Consider the following 1,099-nt stretch of genomic DNA (forward strand, 5'->3'; position numbering starts at 1 on the left):
GTAATGGGACGCCTATGAAGAAGGGAGTTCTTGAAATTGATACTATGAATGCTATATTGGCTCAGAATAAAATATTGACTCAGCAAGTCAATATGATTTCTCAGAGTCTGAATGGAATACAAGCTGCATCCAACAGTACTCAAGAGGCATCTTCTGAAGAAGAAGCTTATGATCCTGAAAACCCTGCAATAGCAGAGGTGAATTACATGGGTGAACCATATGGAAATACATATAATCCCTCATGGAGAAATCACCCAAATCTCTCATGGAAGGATCAACAAAAGCCTCAACAAGGCTTTAATAATGGTGGAAGAAACAGGTTTAACAATAGTAAACCTTTTCCATCATCTTCTCAGCAACAGACAGAGAACTCTGAACAAAATACCTCTAATTTAGCAAACTTAGTCTCTGATCTGTCCAAGGCCACTGTAAGTTTCATAAATGAAACAAGGTCTTCCATTAGAAATTTAGAAGCACAAGTGGGCCAACTGAGTAAAAGGATCACTGAAATCCCTCCCTGTACTCTCCCAAGCAATACAGAAGAAAATCCAAAGGGAGAGTGCAAGGCCATTGACATAACCAAAATGGCCGAACCCAAAGAGGGAGAGGAGGACGTGAATCCCAAGGGGGAAGACCTCCTGGGACATCCAGTGATCAATAAGGAGTTTCCCTCTGAGGAACCAAAGGAATCTGAGACTCATTTAGAGACCATAGAGATTCCATTAAACCTCCTTATACCATTCATGAGCTCTGATGAGTATTCCTCTTCTGAAGAGAATGAGGATGTTACTGAAGAGTAAGTTACCAAGTACCTTGGTGCAATCATGAAGCTGAATGCCAAATTATTTGGTATTGAGACTTGGGAAGATGAACCTCCCTTGTTCACCAATGAACTAAGTGATCTGGATCAACTGACATTGCCTCAGAAGAAACAGGATCCTGGAAAGTTCCTAATACCTTGTACCATAGGCACCATGATCTTTGAAAAAGCTCTGTGTGACCTTGGTTCAGGGATAAACCTCATGCCCCTCTCTGTAATAGAGAAACTGGGAATCTTTGGGGTGCAAACTGCTAAAATCTCATTAGAGATGGCAGACAA

This window comes from Arachis ipaensis, chromosome B07, assembly GCF_000816755.2.
Source record: "Arachis ipaensis cultivar K30076 chromosome B07, Araip1.1, whole genome shotgun sequence".
NCBI lineage: Eukaryota > Viridiplantae > Streptophyta > Magnoliopsida > Fabales > Fabaceae > Arachis > Arachis ipaensis.